Source organism: Sapajus apella, unplaced genomic scaffold (assembly GCF_009761245.1).
Source record: "Sapajus apella isolate SASKATOON/1434 unplaced genomic scaffold, GSC_monkey_1.0 scaffold134, whole genome shotgun sequence".
NCBI lineage: Eukaryota > Metazoa > Chordata > Mammalia > Primates > Cebidae > Sapajus > Sapajus apella.
Genome location: NW_022437074.1, coordinates 74,816 through 97,404, shown reverse-complemented (window position 1 = coordinate 97,404; position 22,589 = coordinate 74,816). Strand labels below are relative to the sequence as shown.

At 44.2% G+C, this 22,589-nt stretch overlaps 1 long non-coding RNA gene across 1 annotated transcript; it reads right to left on the bottom strand.

Annotated features, from left to right (window-relative positions):
- Positions 1-200: 200 nt before the first annotated feature.
- On the bottom strand, positions 201-17,962 carry LOC116539833. The gene is made up of 3 exons (XR_004264211.1): positions 17,943-17,962; positions 16,664-16,668; positions 201-326 (listed from the first exon to the last, which is right to left on the bottom strand). It is a non-coding gene; the product is annotated as an uncharacterized LOC116539833 (long non-coding RNA).
- Between the last annotated feature and the right edge of the window lie 4,627 nt (positions 17,963-22,589).

The following is a 22,589-nucleotide window of genomic DNA, read 5'->3' as shown; positions in this document are numbered from 1 at the left end:
TAGAGGTGGGGTCTGGTGGGAGCAGATCTATTGGATTATAGGGGCAGATTTCTCATGAATGGCTTGGTGCCATCCCTTTGCTAATGAGTGAGTTCTTGTTCAGTTAGTTCATGTGAGATCTGGTTTAAAAGTCTAGGACCTTCCCCTTCACTCCCTCTTGCTCCTGCTCTCGCCATGTGACCTTCCCGCTTACCCTTCACCTTCCACCATGATTACAAGTTCCCTGAGGCGTCCCCAGAAGCCAAGTAGATGCTGGCGCCATGCTTCATGTATAACCTGTAGAACTGTAAGCCAATTAAATCTCTTTCCTTTATAAATTACCCAGTCTTGGGCATTTCTCTATAGCCATGCGAGAATGACCTAATGCATAGAGGAATCTAAGCCAATGGAAAAACTATACACTAGACGAAAGTGACGAAGCCCAAAGCCACAAATCCCAACCCACTCCATGAACTTTCTTTTTTCTATTGCACAGGATTGTACTTTCTGGTTGCGATCCTCTTGAACTTTCTTGGAATCGTTGTTGTCAATAAACATTTTTCTAGGATCTACCATGCTAGTGGTGGTACAGCCACTGAAAGGGAACTCAGGGATGCACAATGTGTACACCTGCCCTTCTCAATGTCTACAGTTAGATTGGGAAGGTGGGATGTTGAGTGTATCCACATCCAATAGAATTATAGAACAAGGACATGCGAGCCAAATGCCAAATACTAGGAGAGTCAGTAAATGCTAAGGGAGAGGGATGTGTTGCTGTAGCTCGACTTGTAGAGAAGACATTTAGAGAAGGTGGGGTTGGAGGTGGGTCTTCAACTGCCTCTCTGCTTCTGTCAGTGGAAGAAACTACTTAGGCTGATTCTTAGCTACAATTCTAACATTGCAGAACCATTAAGGACGCACAATTGTAGATTAGGGATTTCCACACTCAGGTAAAGAAATGTCGCGTTACTTAATTTTTCTAAATCATATTAACACTCTGCCCAGTACCCAAGTCTCAGTTGCTAGGATGCAGAGAGTCTCACTCCAGCCATCAATGGGGCTCCCTCATCACCATCCGAGCCATGCAGAAGCCCTGGAACTTTTTCTGGCAGAGTTCCCTGTTCTCTAGCCCATGTTGATATCTTCATTGTCTAAGATCTGGCATCCCTTAAACAGAGTCTGTATTGCTTCTGTGCCAAGTTTGGAATAGGACTCTTTGGGATTAGGTTGAGAGCCCTCGGCCTAGGGTTCCTTTCCAACTGCATTGTGGAACATCCAGCATCTCTTGGCTCTTCGCAGGATACTGGGGTGTCGCATCCACTTCTTCCTCTACCACTGCAAGCCTGACCTCTATTTCCTCAGCTCCTGGGAGGGTTCCACCTGGTGTTCCCTCAACTTGCGTTTAAAACCAAGGCAAGACAATTTATAAACAAAGGAGGTTTAATGGTTCCCAAAGACATCCATGCCCTCATATCTGGAAATTGTGAATATGTAACTTTATAGGGCAAAAGGGACTTAGCAATGTGGTTAAGAATTTTGAAATGGAGAGATTATCTTGGGTTATCTGGGAAGGCTCAATGCAATCCTTTACAATGAAATAGGGAGGGCTGAGAGGCAGAGGAGTTTGAAGAGCTGTGCTGCCGGCTTAAGACAGAGGAAGGGGCCACGAGTCAAGAAAAGCAGGTGGTCTCTAGAAGCTGGAAAAGGCAAGAAAATATTCTTCCGGAGAGCCTCTGGAGGAAACATACCTCTGTGGATGCTTTGATTTTAGCCTAGTTAGACCCATTTCAGACTTTTGACAGCTGGAACTGTAAGAAAGTACACTTGTGTAGCTTTAATTTGGTAAGTTTGTATCAATTTGTTCCAGCAGCAACAGGAAAACAATACAGGTCTCTTTTCCTGCAGAGTGGGTAGAGAGAGGAAAGAGAGGATCAAACCCACAAAGGTTGCTTCCTTCTACATTGTTACAATGTGAATTGTGGGCTTATCTACCATCAAACCAAATGGAGCTAGCTGCACAGCAGAGGGCTATTCCACCACTTGAAGGAGTTTGAGGTTGCTTGTCGGAGATGTTTTGGAAGGGATTTGCATTTTTGTGTGGGTAGGAGGTTGGGCAAAGAGAAGGGATTAGTCTAGAATGTTCTCTTTAGTACTTTCCATACCTGAGTTTCTATTATTTCAAAATGAAAATGATGCCTTTGTTTCTCATGGTCCAATAGTAAATCCCCTGTTCTAAACACTGGATCTTTTTTGTTTTTGCATTTGGAAATGGTAATGTAAGCTACTGAGATCATTTGTAATCCTTTATTTGAATAACATTCAAATAGCAGAAGGGGCTTACTTATACCACACACAGTGTGTATGTGAATCAGGTTCATATTGCATTTTCTACAAAAGAGACTTTTCAGAGTTCCAAAACAAGCAGGCCTGTTCTGTGAGAGCTATTGAGCCATGAGCCCAGGAGCCTCTGCTCAGCTGCCTTCAGTGCCCAGCCCCAGAGCAAGACCTGAGGAATCTTTTGGACTTAGGAATTACAGATGCTCTCTGAGCAGACTCAGATCCCAGAATCACTCCCCACATAGGCTGGCCAGGAGTGAGTGCTAGGGAGGCCCCCATCAGCCTTAGTCTTCTCCGCACAAAGAGATAACAACACCTGGGAATACAAGGTTGTTGAAGAGACTCAACAAGCATGCAAAGCAGTGCCTTGCAGATACAACACCTTCAGAAAATGAGTTTCCTGATGCCATTTTTCCAGATTTCAGCACTTCTTCCCCATCCCCAGTGACTCAGTGCCCACCTCCTTCCACAGATAGTAATAATCAGTTCTAAGGTTTCCACCTCAGAGAACATTAACATTAACATTAACTGTGCTTAACGTTTAGGTAATGTTTAACCCAAAGGAAAGCACGTTGAACAGCGGTGGTTTGGGAGCAGAGTCTGGGGGGGAGGACACTGGGCTGGAGGGGAAGTGGCTGAGCTTCGCAGACATCACCGAGTAGTTTCTTGCTCCCTCCGTCAGTGGCTCATTCAGCACCACACAGTGTGCGTAGCTGTGGCCTGTGGTCTCTTAAGCAGGGTGCTTTGGGAATAAGAAGGGCTGAACGAGGTAGCACTGGTACCTCCAGCACTCTCTCAGGAAGAACACCTGCACACCCTACAGGGGGCCTGCGAACACCCTCTTCCCAGAAGACACAGCATATTGCAACAAAATAAAAAACTAATGACCTGAAAATGGAGTTTTATTTCTTCTCATTCTGCCTAGATGTCTCTAACTAAAACAGTTATTTCTGCTGTATCTTTCTCTACAAAAGCCTCCATCCACTATTCTTAAATTCTATAGGCTTTCCATTCCAGCCTAAGCACACTCAAGGCAGGCATTTCCAGCTCCGGGGAGTTGATGGCTTAGGCTGTGGGGCTGGGGTCACTATTTTGGAGGAGATTCCAGTGCTTCTAATCTGTGATCTTTTGACCGGATATACAGGTTGAGCACTGGATGAGGAGCATTCTTGAGCTAATGACTTTTCTTGATTTTCATGGATTAATAAGAGAGATGGAAGGTTGTACAAACACAGAGAAACTTCACCTCCTCTGTTCACAGAAGCACATGAATCCAAATGACCACACTGTCATCTCAGTGACTGCCCTTGTCTTTTCCTTCCCCTAACCACCTACCTAGTGAGGAACCAGAGCCGGCTGCCAGTAACAAAACAACTGCACCCACATTCCATCAGGCAGGAATCCTGTGGATGCTGTCTTTGCATCTCTCTGCACATCTTGAGAAAAGTCCAGGCTCCCCACAACAAGCCTGTGCCTGTGTGTGTGTTCATCTCTTCCTCCTGGTGGGTAGGAAGAATCATGCCCTCTTTACTCCCAACCCCACAAATGTCCACATTCTGATTCCCAAAGCCTGTGAGTACGCTCCTTACATGGCATAAGGGATTTTGCAGATATGATTACATTAACAACACTGGAGATAATCCTGCTTGGCCCCAAAATATCACAAGAGTCTTTATCAGGGACAAGAAGGAGGCAGGAGGGTTAGAGAGAGATATGACGAGGGAAGTACAGAGCCAGAGAGCTGGCAGCAGGAGGGCTCAGCCAGACGTTGCTGGCTTTGAAGATGCAGGAAGGGGCCATGAGCCAAGGAGTGTAGGTGGCCTCTAGAAGCTGGAAAACGAGGGGAAACAGATTTTCCCCTAGAACCTCCAAAAGGAACTGCCAAGATCTGGATCTTAGCCAGCTGAAACTCATGTCAGACTTCCGACCCCCAGAAGTATATGATGGTAAATTTGTGTTGTTTTAAGTTACTAAATTTGTGGTAATTTGTTATAGTAGCCATAGGGAATAAATACACTCCTCCAAAATGAAATTAATAACATCTGTTCAACAATAAGATTTGTAAAAGATAGCTATAGCCCCAGAAAATGTCAATGCTTAATCACCAAGCCCCAGCAGTGTAAGTTTAGCGTATCTTTTCCCAAATTGTTAATAAAGAATTTATTAACATAAAGATGGAATAGGGAACGTGCACTGGGCCACATGGTCAATTAGATGGCACACTAGTTCCAGAACTCGGGCTGCAGGCTCTGCTAGACTGTGTTTCAGGAAAGGCGGGCTCAGTGCCTTCTGCCTCGTGTATTTCGTCCCGTGGCTTCTATTGCACACACACACACATGCACACACCTTAAAAATGAAAGAGGATAAAAGCTTTCTCTAATATCACTCCAAAAGTTAAAGCACTTCTCTAAACAGAATGATGCCTAAGTTATCCCCAAGTTTCAGTCTCATTACATTAAAAAATTCTTTACTGGATTTTGCATCATGTTAGTCCTATAAATACAGAGACAAAAAAGATGGTCTCCACCTTGAGCAGATCAGCCAGGTGGGTTGAGAAGAAGGAGGAGAGGATCATCTTTGGCTTTTTCCAAAGGTGCTCAGAGAACAAAGCGTTATGCCCTGCTCAGATGAGGACTTAGCTTTCCTTGACTTCTCTAGGGACTTTTGTCCTGGCCTTCCTGAAGCGCCATTGTTTTGGGTCTCTTATTATAAGCCCTTTGTTTCAACTATCACCTCTCCGGCACTGTTGACCTCCCCCACCCTAAGATCTCTTTCTCCTCAGTCCCTAACGTGGCCTCAGGTATGACCTTCACTGCTATGTCCACACTTCCCTCTCAGAGTAGCCTGCCCTCCATGTCCACTCATCCACCACTTCTTGTCTGCCACTTGTTTGCCAGTGGCTCTATGATTTTCTTTTCTCTCTTTTTTGAGACAGAGTCTCATTTTGTCACCCAGGTTGGAGTGCAGTGGCTTGATCTTGGCTCACAGAAACCTCTGCCTCTTGTGTTCAAGCAATTCTCCCTGCCTCAGCCTCCCGAGTAGCTGTGATTACAGGCGTGTACCACTACGCCTGGCTAATTTTTGTGTATTTAGTAGAGACAGAGTTTCACCATGTTGGCCAGGCTCGTCTTGAACTCTTGACCTTGGGTGATCCGCCTGCCTACCTCGGCCTCCCAAAGTGCTGGGATTACAGGTGTGAGCCACTGCACTCAGCCATGATTTTCTTTTTTTCTTTAGTTGAGAAAGAGTCCCACTCTGTCACCCAGGCTGGAGTGCAATGGCACAATCTTGGCTCACTGCAACCTCTGCCTCCCAGGTTCAAGTGATTCTCCTGTCTCAGCCTCCCACGTACCTGGGATTACAGGCCCACACTACCATGCCTGGCTAATTTTTGTATTTTCAGTAGAGATGGGGTTTCATCAGGTTGGCCAGGCTGCACTGGAGCTCCTGACCTCAAGTGATCTGCCTGCCTCGGCCTCCCACAGTTCTGGCATTACAGGTGTGAGCCACCACGCCAGCTATGATTTTCTTAAGCTCCAAAGTGTAAGCTGTATTTGACTCATGGCTCCTTACTTCAGGTTCCAAGTCCAGTGTTCTGTTGTGCATTTTTATCATCATTCTCATTTCCTAAACACTTGCCGGTTGAGCCAGACTGTAGTCCATCTCATATAATTGCTACAAACCCTGTGTAGAAATTATGTAGGTGTTATTATCCCCATTTTAGAGAGGAAGAAGTCAAGGTTGCATGGCTGGCAAGTAGCAGGCCTGAGAGTCAAACCTGGGTCTGAGTGACTTAACTTAGTACTAATCATGTTTTTCTTTTTAAATTTATGTTTGGAGCAGGCTGTAAACCATAGACACATATATATAGGGGCCTTGTGGAGTCTGGGAAGAACTATCCTTCTCAGGGTTAACTAATTCCTAGCAATAACAAACAACTGGCCACCGCATAACTGTGATGTGCAGCTCGATCAATCCAGAGCCCATACTCCCCTCTTCCCCCAGATCACCCCATGGCCAGGTAGGTACCAGACAACTAGAGCCTATCCCTATGGCCCAGGCTCTGCTTAAATTGTTCAGACCTGCAATCCTAAGCGTGCTTGGCATGCCTATCCTGCCTCACGCATTCCTTCCCATGAAAACCACAATAAAGGTTCTGGCCCTTGCTCTTCCTCACCCCTTCTGCCTCTGACTCCAGTGCTTCCTCCTGTGACCCCATGGCCTGCCCTGCCACCTGCTCTAGGGAACTGTAATAAACTCTCCTTTCGAGGATGTTTTCTCCATGTCTGTCATGCTTTACTATACGTGATTGAAACAAAGTCCCAGGTAGTTTTCAAAACAGCTTCCTAATTTCCTCTGCTTCCTCCCATTTCTCCTTTTCCCATCTCTCACGCCTGACGATTCCCCTTACTCCGACTTCCAGTAGCCCTTTATTTCCAGGCAGGTCTATCCCCAGCCCAGCCTTCAGTGGACTTGAGGATCAGCTGGGGAGCTTTTAGCTAAGGCCGCCTCCTCACCCAGCCCCAGATACTCTGAATCGATTGTTCTGAGGTGGACGTAGGTTCGGAAACTTGGATGGGTATTAGAATCATGTGGAGGGCTTGTTGAAACACAGATTATCGGACCCTATCAGAGCATCTAATTCAAGAGTTCTAAGGTAGGGCCTGAGAGTTTGCATTTCCACAAGTTCTCAGCTGGTGCTGAAATGGGGCGAGGACACTGACAGTTTTAAAAAGAATGCCAGGTAATTCTAATAGGCAGTCAAGGCTGAGAACCACTGACCTAGAACACAGACAAGTGGAATACATTATGGACTGGAATCACAAGTGAATTAATTTTTTTAAAAGATATCCATTGATGGGTCCTGACAACCATGGGTATCCAGGAATCAGGGGAGTCCTCTGACACACTCGAAGTGGGATCTTCTCAATGTCTCTGTTTCGATTGCATGATCTTGAGCAATAAAAGGCCTTCCCAGCACTGGGGTCCTGGATGCCTATTGATGTTTGCAGATTAAGGTGGGCTTCACCAAGGGGAAGACCCAGCTGCTGCCCCTTCCAATGGAGCAACGGGCTGTGCTTTACTTTAAGAAGTGGGACCAGGCCTGGGAAAGTGTGGGCAGGGACAGCGAGACCACTGAGTATGCTGGCAGGGCCCGGCACAGCCAGGAAAATCCTTCTCCCCGCGTTCCGCACTGTGTTTATTACACAAAGGCTGTAGTGTGGGTATTCGGAGTGATGGCTTTTAATGTGTTCATGATCCAGCACCTGAGGACGATGAAGCATGCTGTGATTGGCTACTTTAATAAAATGCGGAGCATCTGGGAAGACAAGTTGGAAATTGTGGGGATCTGACAGCTGGATGAGAATGACTGGGAGCGCAGAGGCTGAAGGACCCATCCCTGTATCCCAACCTCTAACAACTCTGCCAGTAACTCAAATCAGAGCTGCTCTCCACCCCTCCCTCGCAAAGAAGTCACGAAGATGCTGGTATTCATGTAGTAGAACAAATTGTTCCAGGGCTTAAACAAGACATGTTTGCCACAGCTAGCTTTCTGCAGCTTTCTGGATAAGCCTAGGTTTCGGCCAGTGCCAAATCATAGACACATAAGAGTAACCCTCCAAGAGGCCATCTCTGAACGTTGAGGAAATGAACCAAGGAAACACACTGGAATTTTTGGTTAATAGATGAGGCCAGGGTTTGGGTGATTACTTAGAAAAATTGAAAGTTGTCTATATATTTGCACTTTAGTTTATACTTATTATGCTTCATTTGAACAAAAGTCTTCGTGGCTAAAATGATTTCTGAGAATGCTGCCCTGGCATGAAAGTAGAGTTATCGGGGGGTGGAGGGGGAAGGCTGGACTGAGCTCTGGAAGTGGTTGTGCTTACCTAGTCAATATGTACTAAGCATCAGGTTGCACTTGATGCAGGACCAGGTGTGGTAAAGCCAGCTCCCTACCTCAAGGGGTGCAGCCAGCAGTGGAGAGACAGCAAAAGAAACCACTATATGGCGGAGTCTGGGAATGAATGAATTTATAAGTCAGGTCCTATGAGCTGAAATCGCAAAGCTCCGAGGCGGTGTGAGCCTTTCCAGGAAAGAAATACCACACATAGAGACAAAACTCAGCTCTAAGGCATATTGCAGGACTGCACGGATGTCCAGAAAGGCAGGAGAAAATGTCCAAGGAGGCAAAAACTTTCTGGGCAAAGAAAAGCAATCCAAATGGGATCTTGGTGTCTGTGCGACTTGTAGCTGTCCCTCCTGATGGGTTAAGAGGAAAAATATAAACCTGGCCCTTAAAGTAATCAGCCTGATTCCATGCTAAAGCTGAAAAGGAATTGCTGAGGACAGAGCATCAAGGCCTAACCTCCCTGCCCTTTTCTCTTAGATCATGTGGATGCCAAGTAGGAGTTTTTCTGTACTTGAAGAAAAGTAGAAAGATGAAAATAGTCTGGATAGTAATCAAGAATTGGAGGACTGCCACAAAAAGGTAGATTAACCATCATCCTCCCATCACCAAAACCAGACTGGAAACAAAAACAAGACACAGCACAGAGCAGATATCTGTCTGAACAGGAGAAGGCTGTTCAGTAGGAAGCCTGATCCAGGCACCAGTTTTCTAAAAAGTGTTTCATGTGGTTTGGGAACATGAATGGTTAAAGTGCATGGGCCCTTTAAGAAATCAGGTGCTGAGCCGAAAGAAAATATTTCTAGACAAAGTGGGAAGGAAGTAGAAGGCACTGGAGCTGTTGTATCTCTGTACGTGGTGAAGGAGCATTTTGTGGATCTAAAGTAGACAGGGCATAAGCAGAAAATGCAGGCACCCCAGCAGTTGCTGAGCTGGCCTGGACTGGGGCGAAGAATGCCACGCCCTCCTGGTGCAACTAGTCACAGCCGCAAGTACAAGAAATGTAGCCTAGAATGTCCAGAAGGCAAAATAAGGTCTTTTAAAAAATACAGCCTGGGTTGGGGGGGCGGTTAAGACACAAATATGAGATACATTACATATTTATAATTACCAAGAGTAATACAGAACAAGCGTGTGTACCTACCAATAATTTAAAAATCAAATCATTGCCAACCCATTAGATCATGCGTCTTCCTCTCCTCTATCTCTCTCTAGGAAAGCACCCATCTTTTTTAAAAAATATTTTTATTTATTTATTTAAATATTAAATTAATATGTTTTTGCATATTATTATTTTTTCTTTTGAGATAGGGTCTCACCCTGTCTCCCAGACTGGAAGTGCAAGGGTGCAATCTCAGCTCACTGCAACCTCTGCCTCCCGGGTTTAAGTGATTCTCCTGCCTCAGCCTCCCAAACAGCTGGGATTACACGTGTGTACCATTATCGCCCAGCTATTTTTTTTTTTTTTTGTATTTTTAGTAGAGATGGGGTTTCATCATGTTGGCCAGGCTGGCCTTGAAATCATGACCTCAAATGATCCACCCACCTCGGCCTCCCAAAGTGTTGGGATTATAGGCTTGAGCCACTGCGCCCCGCCTACAATACGTTTTTATTAACTATAGTCACCACGTGGTACAACCCAGCTCTTGAACTTGCGCCTCCTGTCTAACTGAAACTTTGTATCCTTTGACCAACATCTCCCAAACCCCCAGGCCCCGGGAGCTACCATTCTATCTTGGCTGCTCTGAGTTTAATCCTTTCAGCTCTCCCATGGACGTGAGATCGTGTGGTACCTGTCTAGCTGTACCTGGTTTGATTTGCTCAACACAATGTCCTCAAGGTTCATCCATGTTGTCACAGATGATGGGAGGAAAGCACCCATCTTGACTTTGGTGTTGGTCATTCCTGGCATTTCTTTATATTTTTACTATGTGTATACATATAAAAATATAAAAATACTACTTTTACTCCCAAACTGTCCTTGAAAAGGCTAGGAATTGAGACAGGAATCTGGGTCAGCCTGTGGGTGAGAGGAGCTGTCGAGTTGGGTGAAATGGTTCCTGCTGCCCCCCCCCTCCAGACCCTCCCCAGGTCCACCCTCACCTCATGTGTTCCCCCCCCGCCCACACTGTAGCAATCATCAGCTTAATAGTCTAAGGCAGGTCCCTTGGGGGCAGGCACTACCTTCCTTAGGTGCTACTGCATGTGGTGAAGCAGTATTTTGTGGATCTAAAGTAGACAGGGCATAAGCAGAAAATGCAGGTGCCCCCAGCAGGCCCTGAGCCTGAATTTGGGCAAAGAAAGTGGTGCCCTCCTGGTGCAAACAGACACAGCCACAAGTGCAAGAAGCGTAGACTAGAATGCCCAGAAGGCAAAATAAAGTCTTTTAAAAATATATCTTGGCGGGATATTTAAGGTACAATATGGGCCAGTTGCTGTGGCTCATGCCTGTAATCCCAGCACTTTGGGAGGCCGAGGCGGGTGGATCATTTGCTATCATGAGTTCAAGTCCAGCCTGGCCAACATGGTGAAATCCCATTTCTATTAAAGATACAAAATTAGCCGGGCGTGATGACGCACGCCTGTAGTCTCAGCTACTGGGGAGGCTGAGGCAGGAGAATCACTTGAACCCAGGAGGTGGAGGTTGCAGTGAGCTGAGATCATGCCATTGTGCTCCAGCCTGGGCAAAAACAGCAACTCTGTCTCCAAAAAAAAAAAAAAAAAGACACAATTACAGTATAAAGGGTAATACAATAGGTGCTACTATAGGTACGCAGAAGAAGATTCTCAGAAGGCCCTTGCAGAATTCATGAAGGGATACATAAGAAAGAACAGTAGGGTCTAAGGCCTGAAACAGGGGCCTTGGCGGCTTGATCGGGTTCACATTCTTCTTGTACATAGTGTATCAGGCTGATTAACATGGTAGCAAAGTACAGAATGAACAGTGAACAAGTTAGCCCAGCTAAGAAGCGCCCCAATTTAGTTGTATGAATAACTATTGATACTAGCTTAGGGCCGGCCACTGTGCTAGGTGCCAGAATAAAGAACAATAAGACATGGATCCCATTTATACAAAGCATAACCTGGGCTTTCTGGCCATGTTCAAGGGTATGGTTGTCATGGCCTGAAACGGTCCACTTAGAAATCTTGCGTGCCTGCTCTAAGACAGCCTTGCTCACCAATGGGACAACTAATTTACTTCAATTTTATATTTTTGCAATTAACATTTAAAAATATAAACTATGATTCATGGCATGTTAGTGTTTAGATTATACTATTTATGCCTGCAGTTTCCAGAAGAGAATCGAACTGGATCACCTCATCCCTGATCGGCCGCTCGACTCTTGACCCGAGCCCCGGGACCATCCCCGGGGCTTGGGTCAAGAGTCGAGCGGCCGATCAGCCAACAGCCTCTGCTCACATAGAAGTGTGCCGGCTTCCCAGCCCTCGCCTCCCACAAAGTGCACCCATGCTTGTTTCCAACATCCTCTTTCCAGGCCTCGCTTCTAACTGGGCAGGATCTCAGGTCCTCAGCATCTATAAACATGGCTATTGGCTAAAAATCTAAGGTTTCGTGTTATGTCCAATCTTTTCTAAGCGGCAAACTGAGCAATTTTCGGGGGCGAGGTGAAAGGAAGCTAGCTCGGGAGGGTGGTGAACTCACGTGTCTAGCACCCCCAGACAGAAAGTCTTATACAGGATGGTTTCCTTCTCTATAAGCTTATACCCTGTATCTTTCCATAGAGTCTCTACTTTGGGTTCTGGAGTTAGGAGAATTTGACCAGCTCAGTAAGCGTCCAAATAAGTGATTTCTACTCCCGCCTCTTTAACATGCAATTGCCAAATAAACAAACCTACAAAGGCAAGGCAGCAATGTGTCTTCTGAAACCAGATATTTAAGGCCTGATTTGGAGTTGTCTTCCTATGGGACCCCAGCTCTCGGGTTCAAAGTCGACAATCATTTGTATGAATGCCATGGTGTATTTATGTGAGTGGTTACAGCTGTTTGAGTTTCTTCCTCACCAGTGTTTGGGGATCAGTGAGTGGGCCGAGCCAGGACCCAACCCCTGCAAGTTCACAGAGGCCTCAAACTCTGACAAGCACAAGTTTCCATCTTTAAGACTGACAGGTATACCTAGAGATTGAAAATCAACCTCCAGAATATTGCTTTCCCAAACATTATATGTTTATTTAAAACTCTGAATGCTGTGTTGGCTCTAGCCTTGAATCTCTGCACATTTCGAGGGATTCGGTACTTCATGATAACTAAAACATATGGAAATGGTACAAATCCAACATGAAAGGCATTGTTTTTCCTTCTAAAGGGACTGATTCCATATTCCACATTTTAAAACTCTCACCTGGGTTAGAAATTTAGATATGTCCTTTACTGATGAGATTTGGAAACACGTTGAAAGCTTATTTTTAAACAATAGAGACATACTTTTACAACACTTTAAGAAGTTTTGATTCTTTGATAACTCACAAAGTTTTTTCCCTATGCAATTGTTCATTATGTCTCTAATGTGTCATTCACTTGGCTATAGTGGTTGGATTTTTCTGTAACGTTTTGATACATTATTTTCTTCACATTTCTGACTTCAAGTTAGTAACCAGATTGTCCTATATTTTATTGCATTCCTTTGTTGTAGTCTCTGAAGGCACTTTTTTTTTTCTTGTTCTTTATCCTCACCTTTTACTCCAAATTTCCATATTTCTCTTTATCTCTGATCCTCTTCTTGGGAAACGTGATAGAGTGAGCAAAGTCTGACAGGCTGATTTAGACATCTCAGAGGGTTGATTCAAAACAGCAGTTCTCTCTGTCAAACACACTTCCGTGGTGCTGCCTGCAAATACAGAAGAGGGATGAGGAATGGGGGGCTGGGAAGGGGTGGGAACCCAAAGCCGGGCAATGACCACAGAATGACAGATTGCAGTGAATCCTTCCTTTTGCTAACCTCTTTGCACAGATCATTTGTGTGTCAGTTCTAGTTTAATCTTCCAGGTGACTCATGCTTGGGCAGATTCCGTTATCCCTGGTGCCAGCTTACTCCGAAATATGCTGAGCATCAGCCTCACAGGTGTGAAGAGGAAAGGAGTAATTAGAGATTATCCAACAGACTGTGCAGAGTGCTCCATGAATGTAAGGTAAACAAACAAAACAAAATTAGCCAAATCCTCTCTGCAAATAAAAAAGTCATCCCTCCAATATTTGCCTAGAGAGGAGGCAGACCTGACTGGAGAAGCAGGCGGTTTTGTCTGCGGAGCGTTCTCTCCCACCGACCACAGCAAATATTTCCTGTGCTTTCCGTCTCCAGGGTCAATTTCAGTCCTTTTACAAAGGCTCAATTTACGTTAGCAAATTCCAACTCATGAAAGCTCAGTTGTTCCCCTCGCAATCTAAAAATGGAAACCTCTAGTTTGCTGCTCTGGGCTGTTTAGTTGAAGGACAGCGTCATGGGGTTTGCTCTGCGTTCTGCTGTGTTTGAAGCAAAAACCGCCACAGGGCCCTCGAGCTCCTGGAAGGAGCAAGCTTGCTCTGTCTAGGCTGTCTCCTTCCGGTTCGTGTGATGGCAGCAGAGAAGTCAGGCCACGTTCATTCACACTCATACCATCTGGGCTCTAGGAACTTTGTTTCTTGTTGCCATTGTTCATCCTGGGAGGCACCTGCCTGCACCTCGGCTCCTCCCTTTCTCTGCCTCCCCTTTCTTTCAGGAAGGTTAGAATCAAATCAAAAGGCTCGTCCTTCAGAAAGCCAGACATGAGGCAAACAGTGCACGGCTAGTCTAACCTGGCTTTAGGATTTGTTCTGCTCCAAGCACCACCAGGCCTACTTCATCTGTCTGCTGTTTTCTTTATTCTGTGCAATATCAAAATGGAGAAATATCCATCACATGGGTTTAGCAAGACTCTGCTCTCAATTAACAGTGATAAAAGGGGTGTGGTGCAGCATGCATTTCGTGGAGTCACGTCTCAGAGGTTTCATGCACAAATACCTCAGCTTATGTAAAGCAGAAAAGCCCACGTGGGAAGCCTTGGAAGCCCACCTGCCATGCGGGCAGAGTCATAGGCCCGCACGAGAGGCTGCTGGTCCCACAGGGGGGACAGAATTCTCGGCTTTCAGGATCTGGAGAAATGAGAGCCCTCCTCGTCTGAATGTTCACAGAAATTGGAAGCTTGCATGAAGCCATAAACAAAATGAAAGAGAAGAGGGTGCACTTTCCCCGGGGCTCGGGTCAAGAGTCAAGTGGCCGATCAGCTAACAGCCTCTGCTCACATAGAAGTGTGCCGGCTTCCCAGGCCTCGCCTCCCACAAAGCGCTCCCATGCTTGTTTCCAACACCCTCGTTCCAGGCCTCTTTGGGGTTTAGTCACAAGCGCTTGGAGAAGCAGTTGCTTGATGAGAGCTGGCTGCGGGGAGTGTAGGAAGAGGAAGGGGGCAGGCTAGAGGCCTGGGCAGTGAGGGTGAGGATAGGAGCCACGTGGCCCTGCCCCTGGGGCAGCCTGAGCCTGGGGAGATTGTGCATCCCGCAACAGAGAGGTGTTGTCTAAGGTGCCCACCCAGTCTAAGAGGACTCCAGAAAGTCTTGAGGAAATCACGGTGTTTAGTGTTATTTGTGAACGCTGTGCAAATGCCAGTCGCTCAGCAAGCCTGTTCATTTCCACGGTGTCCATGGTAAGGCAAGGCTTCTGCAACACTGGGCATGCAGAAAAAGTACTTGGGATGCACAGGGCGGAGGGTAGCCTGCCGTGGGGCAGGGTCCCGGAAGCTGCTCCTCCCACCGTATCTCAACTCACACTTAAGAAAATAATAATAATTGTCTCTGAAAGGTATCTTGAAGGCCAAAGGCACCAGGTTTAGCCTTCTGGTAGTTTCTGGGTGTGTTCCTGACGGAGTCTACCATGGCTCCCCACTCCCACCCTCGGCAGAGTTGGGGACTCTCCTTTTCATGCTTACACATGAATATATGCTCCTGCCAGGAGCTCGGAAGTGCGGCTGGGAATAGCTTGAGGTCATTGACCTCCTGAAATCCCAGCACTTTGGGAGGCTGAGGCAGGCGGATTGCTTGAGTCCAGGGGTTTGACACCAGCCTGAGCAACGTGACAAAACCCAGTCTCTACCAAAAAAAAAAAAAATTAGCTGTGTGTGATGGTGTACACCTGTGGTCCCAGCTACTTGGGAGGCTGAGGCAGGAGGAGTGCTTGAGCCCAGGAGATTGAGGCTGCAGTGAGCAGAGGTGAGGCCACTGCACTCAGCCTGGGTGACAGAGCAAGACCCTGTCTCAAAACAAAACAAAACAAAACAAAAAGAAAAAAACCGTTGATCTGAAGAAAAAATGCCCAGAATAAATTATGAAGGCAAAAGGCAGGTTTCAAAGTGCCATATGCAGCACAATCCAATCTTTGTGAAGAAAAACAAATGTAGTGAAAAATTTGGAAATGTATATAGCAAAATCTGTGATCTTTATTTTTCTTCTTGATAAAGCTATTCCTACTATCTATCCTCCTCCAAATAATTATTTTTTTATTGCCACTGTAGTAAAACATCAAAATATGTATCACTAGATAGCAGTCTAATGTATTTCACAACAACGAGAGGTCCACAGTGCCTGGATGGCCACGTCTGAGGAGCATCGTGAATAGGTGACTACTGACCTGCAGAGGAGGGGTTGTGGAGGGACAGTGTGGTACGCAGATGTGCCTTCTCCACCCTGATTTGAGATCTCCTCGGTAACCTGGGTTATAGAGTATAATAAAGTTGGTGGATGGAAGAGCAAGAGCACAGGGAGGAGGAGCCAGAGGCAGTAAGGTCAGCTGTAGACTCGCCAAAGAGTAAGTGCCAACAACTGGCACAAGTGTGAGCTGCTAACTGTCAAGCTGTGAGTGTGGGGGGAAGAGAGGGGGCTGGAGTGGACACATACACATATTTCTTGACTACGAGGATGTGTAAAAAAAGAAGAGACTGGCAAATGTATGATGGTCTTCTGTCTTTCTGTCAGATGGGCCAGGCTTCGCCCCTGGGCTGTGGTCTACAGTCTTATAATCAAAGCAAGTGATAACACCTGGGGTGAAAGCCCACAGGGCTGGAAGCTACAATAATGACATGTGTAAGCATGAGCTCTGGGGCAAAAAGCCTTTCCATCTCTTTCTATTTTATTTTGTTATTTTTTAAAGATAGAGTCTCTCTCTGTTGCCCAGGCTGGAGTGCAGTGGTGCAGTCTCAGCCCACTGCAACCTCCAACTTTATTCTCCTGCCTCGGCCTCCACAGTTAGCTGGGATTATACGTACCCACTACCACACCTGGCTACCTTTTGTATTTTTACTAGAGATGGAGTTTCACCATGTTGGCCAGGCTCATCTCAAACCTCTGACCTCAAGTGATCTACCTGCTTCAGCCTCCCAGAATGTTGGGATTACAGGTGTGAGCCAGTGCACCTGGCCTAAAAAAGCCTTTCAAAAGTATCTCTGGAGCAAAAAGCCTTTCAATAGTAGTTCTGGGGCAAAAAGGCTTTCAGTATCTTAGTTGAAAGGAGAAAGGTTGGGACACTTAATAAAAATATTTAAAATAGGACCAATGAGTACAGAAAATAATATACTCTCAACATACCATCACCTAGATTTAGTAAATTAGGTTCAGATATTTTTTAGGGAATGAAAACTGCAGATAAAATCGAATTGCCTGTGACTTTCTGATGTCATTCTCTTCCTTCCCTCACTGAAAAGTAACCACACAGAAATTAGTTCATTATGTTTTTGTACTTTTACCATAGATAATATCGACACGTTCCTCAGACACACAAATATTCTTGATGAGATATAGCAGGATATAATAGTGTTTGCATAAAATAATGATGCTTGCAAGCAGCTCCTCTCTTGTAGGCAATATTAATTTGATTTTTTTAAGTTCTTTATACCCATGAGGAGTGAAAAAAATCACATTTTGAAGAGAAGTCTTATCTACTCGTACATTTACAAGTTAAAGGAAATAAGAGACTCCTTTGGCAAAAGACATATTATACCAATTTTAAATAATTGGTTTAACATGTTCTGCAATTTGCTTTTTTCCCCACTTGACATTATGTTTTTGACATTCATTCATGATGAAGTATGCTGCTTTAGCTCATTAACTTGCACTCCTGTGTAATAAGCATAGTATTCTACTGTATAAATATACTATAATTTACCCATTTACTGTTAATAGACATTTTGATTTTTGCCTTTTCTTCTGAAATAAACAATGCTACAATGAGTATTTGTATACATGTCCCGTCAAGTGAGAGTTTCTCTAGCATGGAACCACGAAAGCAACACCGCTCAGGGGGAGGATACATGCCTATCTTCCCCTTAACCAACTGTTGCCAAATGTCTTTCAAAGTCCTTGAGCCAGTTCACACCTCTGCCAGCAGTTTGTGAGTTCCCATTTCTCTACATCTTCATCAATACTTTTGACTATGAAATAAAGTAAATCATTTTTCTCATGACTAGTGAATAACCATGTTTTCATCTATATAGTCTATTCAGTTTTTCTTTTCTCTGTTTTATCCATTTATATCCTTTGCTCATTTTTTCTGTTGGCCTGTTTATAGCTTGCTGATTTGTATGAATTTTTTACACATACTAGGTTCTGGTTATCTAAATTGCAAATCTTTTCCCAACTGGTGGCTTGTCTATTCACTTTGTTTATGGTAACTTTTCATATAAAAAATTTGGGGACCAGGTGCAGTGGCTCATGCCTGTAATCCCAGCACTTTGGGAAGCCAAGGCAGGAGGATTACTTAAGCCCAGGAATTTGAGACCAGCCTGGGCAACAAAGAGAGACCCTGTCTCTACAATCAGTCAACAAACCAATCAATAAAAATAAAACATTAGCGTGGTATGGTGGGGCACTCCTGTAGTCACTGCTACTCAGGAGGCTGAGGCAGGAGAATTGCTTTAGCCCAGGAGTTTGAGGCTACAGTGACCTGCTGTCACACCACTGCACTCCAGCCTGGGCGACAGAGTAAGACTCTGTCTCTAAAAATGAAAATGTGTGAATAAACAAAGTTTCCCTAATTGTAGCCAAATACATCAGTCTTTCTCTTTCAGTTTTGGGTATGTTTATATGGCAAAAGATATTTTCCTTCTTTTTTTTTTTTTTGAGACAGAGTCTTGCTTTTGTCGCCCAGGCTGGAGTGCAGTGGCGCCATCTTGGCTCACTGCAACTTCTGCCTCCAGGGTTCAAGCAATTCTCCTGCCTCAGCCTTTTGAGTAGCTGGGACTACAGCTGTCCCCCACCACACCCGGCTAATTTTTCTGTTTTTAGTAGAGACAGGGTTTCACCATGTTGGCCAGGCTGGTCTCGATCTCCTGACCTCAGGTGATCCTCCTGCCTCGGCCTCCCAAAGTGCTGAGATTAGAGGTGTGAGCCACTGCACCCGACCTATATTTTCTTCCAAATGTTTTAAAGTTTTGTTTTTGCATTTAGATTTTTCATACCTTAGACAGTAATCTATTTTCTTCTGTGCTGAGCGTTAATTTTCCAAGCACCGGCTTGCTGAGTAGCCTGTCGTTTCTGCAGTGTATCACGCCGGCTCTGCAGTAGACCAAGTCTCCATATGCCTGAGCCTGCTTTCAGATGCTCTGTTCTGTTCCATTTCCTTTTTCTGTGTGCTTTGCAACATTTACTTTTTTGCAGGGCAAATCTCCCAACTATTTTCTTCTTGAATTTTTATGTTCTTAGGCTCAGAAATGTTTATGAAAACTGGTCACTGGTTTCTGTTTCCTTTAGGGCTATGACAAAGTATCAGTTAGGAATCTTTCTCTTACAGGGAACAAAAAGTGCTTCTGACTATTTTAAGCAAAAAGAAGGGGGGGTGACGGGAAGAATTTTTTCACAAGGATATAAGGCTCATAGAATTGGCAGGAGACTGAGAGATCTGGCTTAGAAAATGGGTCAGATGCAAGGCAGTGCCAGGAGAGGAAGCAGAAGGAAGCCTAACCACAAAGCAGCCTGGAACATGGCGGTGCCAGCGCCCTCCACCGTTGGCTCACTGGCTGCAGAGTGGACCCTCAGGTGGATATAACTGAACTGACTTTAGAAGTCTTACCTTTTAACATTAGAAGTTGCCCGACAGAGAGCGTGATTTTATGTGATATTGTTGATGCTGAACTACCATGGTTTTTTTTTTTTTTAACTAACCAAAAGACACTGAAATCATGCCATAATCAAGGATGATTGATTTGTTTATTATTTGGCTTGACTTGTTCCTCTGTGTCTTAGGTCGACAAATAAATTCATATCAACGGCATCAAATGATTTTTATATAAGTTCAAATAGTGGGTCTTGGTCCTGGCTATGTATTAGAATCACCTGGAAAGCTTTCAAAACTTATTGGTCCGCTCAACCCTCTTAAGACCGATTAAGTCAGAATCCCTGGTGTTGGGACCTGAGCTTCGATATTTTTTCAAAGCTCTGCTTCCCCTATCCAGTGATGCTCACAGGGAGACAGTGCTGAGGGTTGTTGGGCTAACGGCAAACAGTTGTGCTAACACCAATTGCAAGTGAGATTGCTTCCATATCCATACCGTTCCTCCATGTTTGGTTTGTACGGTAGCACATCATACAGACTCAAAAGAGGCATTGACAGATTGGAATCTATTTCAAACTTGCATACTTCATAGATGGAAACAAAGGCTTGTAAAAGATCGACATGTTCTTCAGACACACAAATATTCTTGATGAAATATAGCAGGATATAACAGTGTTTGCAGGCAATATTAATTTGATTTTTTTAAGATCTTTATATACATGAGGAGTGAAAAAAATCACATTTTGAAGAGACGTCTTACTGACTCATAGATTTACAAATTTGAGGAGATAAGAGACTCCTTTTGCAAAAGACATAATACACCAAACTTTATTTTCATCAGGAGAAAACTATGCTGATAGACTTAATTACAGTAAACAGTTCAGCAATTAGGATCTATCACTCCGAGCACGATCTGAGTGATTTCAATAGCAAGAGAGCTGCTCCTGAGGCATATTTGTCTTCTTCAAATTTGAGTGATTTAATTCTTTAGATTGGTTGGAGTTCCTGGCTTTCAAAAGAAGGAATTCTTGGAACCATTCTAAAGAGGTCTTTGGATGACTTCAGAGTAAACCTTAAATCAATCATAGATGAAGATCTATGCTTCTATAATGTTTCTAAAAGCCATATTTTGATCAGCATTCTCAGGTATACATATGTTACTGATCCTAAGCATAAGTCCAATAACTGTACCCACTGGTGAGCCGCAGATGTTCAATAACCAGCTCTGGGCTGGGCTTGTCAGCTCACGCCTCTAATGCTTTGGGAGGCCAAGACTTGTCTGGGTGACATAATGAGACCAACATACTGAGACCATGTTTGTACAAAAAAAAAAAATGGGGTGTTGTAGTGTGTGCTTGTAATCTTAGATACTTGAGGGGCTGAGGCACAAAGATTGCTTGAGTCCAAGAGTTCAAGGTTATAATGAGCTATGATCACATCACTGTATTCCAGCCTGGGCAACAGAGCAAGACCTTGATTCTGAAAAACATTAATAATAATTTTAAAAATACAGCTAGTGCTCGACTTACGACCACGATTGGTTCCGACAGACCGGCCGTAACACGATTTGGTCGTAAATTGAGTAGGCTATATGCACGCGGAGATGGTAGTGCTGCCGGAAGCTGGTCCGCACTGTCGTAAGCCCAGCTGGGCAACGTTTGTGCTGCCAGATGCGGAGCAGTCGTGGCTAGCGATTGTGGTCGTAAAGTCGAATGGTCGTAAGTTGCATAGATCGTAAGTCGATCAATACCTGTAATCAGCTCTATTGAGGAAAGAGTCCTGTTATGTAGTAGTTGCTTACTTCTATACTGCAAACACTACCACCTATGGCAAGTTGATTTCAAGCTACGAAAATGAGGTCACTTAACATGGCGTAGGGAAGACTTGCACAGATGCGCACCATTGTGTAATAACTCCTTTATACAGATACAATAGATAGAAATATTATCTATTTAATTATAATAAATAGATAATAGTAATAGATCATAAAATAATTAGGAGGGGATCCATTTTGAATATCAATTCCCTCTGCTTTTAATATAATGTATTTAATTAAATTTTATATAGTTTAATTTTTAATGGACTTTATTTTTTAGAAGAGTTTTAGGTTCACAGCAAAACTGAGCAGAAAGCGCAGAGAGTTCCCATATATGCCCTGCAACTTCTCCCACAGCTCCTTCTATCCCACTATCATATCCTACACCATGTGGTACATTTGTTACAACTGATAAGCCTACACAGATTCATGATTATCATCCAAAGTCCATAGTTTGCATTAGTATTTACCGATAAATGCATAATGATATGTATCCTCCATTATGGTATCATAAAGGCTAGTTTCACTACGCTAGAAGTCTGTGCTCTGCCTTTTCATTCCTTCCTTCCCCAAACCCTGGGAACCACCAATCTTTTAATTATCTCTATAATTTTTCTTTTTTCAGAATGTCAGATAGTTACAATCACATAGTTTATAGTCTTTTTAGATTGGCTTTTTCTTTCACTTAGTAATATAGACTTAATATTCCTCCGTGTCTTTTCATGGCTTGGTAGCTCATTTCTCCTTAGTGCTGAATACTATTCCACTGCCTGGATACAATTTGTGTATCCATTTGCCTCCATTTCTTTGTTTCCAGATTTTGGCAATTATGAACGAAGCTACTATAAACATCTGTGTGTATTATAAGCTTTTAGGTAGACAGAAGTTTTCAGCACGTTTGGGGAAGTACCACAGTGCAATTGCTGGCTACATAGTTTTATTTTTAACAATGGCTGTGTTTAACAATCACCTTGGAACATTTCTGGAAATTTAACAAGAGGCTCTTATCCACTGGTGTGAGCCAGTGTTGGCATATCACCGCATCATAATCACACCCCTACCCTTCCTTCAAGTTGGGCTTAATACAAATTCAAATGAGTTTTAGGGGGGCTCCAACTGAAGTCCATCTGTGATATGTCTTTAAAATGTTGCCTTTGTATGTGTATATGTATATATGTTCCAGTGGGTTTATTAAGTCAAAAAATAGCCTGGTTGGTTCTCAGCCTTCCAACAAAAGCGAGTCAAAGCCAGTATCAGGATTTTTTGCTCCCTCCTGTAAACTAAAAATAAAACGCTAAGCTCTTCCACCAACAGAATGGACCCCCTTGTAACCAAAGAGACCCCAAGAAAACCTTAAAACTGAGTTCCCAGCCACAAACGGACAGGAGGTCAGATATACCTTGTTATGCCCCTCACCTTTTTTCTTTTTAGACACAAAAATTGACCAGCATTAATGTTAAAATAGGGATCATAAGAC